The following is a 220-nucleotide window of genomic DNA, read 5'->3' as shown; positions in this document are numbered from 1 at the left end:
GGAGGTCCCATGACTGACCCCCCACCCCAAAGCATGGTGGAGTGGGGTGCCCATCACCCCAAGGGTTTTGGGGTCCTATTGCTGGCACCCCGAGGGATTTGGGGGTCCCACTGCTGGCCCCCCACCCCAAAGCACAGTGGGGTAGGGTGCCCATCACCCCAAGGGTTTTGGGGTCCTATTGCTGGCACCCCAAGGGATTTGGGGGTCACACTGCTGGCAC

Source organism: Fulmarus glacialis, unplaced genomic scaffold (genome assembly GCF_000690835.1).
Source record: "Fulmarus glacialis isolate BGI_N327 unplaced genomic scaffold, ASM69083v1 scaffold18298, whole genome shotgun sequence".
NCBI classification, from domain to species: domain Eukaryota; kingdom Metazoa; phylum Chordata; class Aves; order Procellariiformes; family Procellariidae; genus Fulmarus; species Fulmarus glacialis.
Note: the sequence above shows the minus strand (reverse complement) of the source record.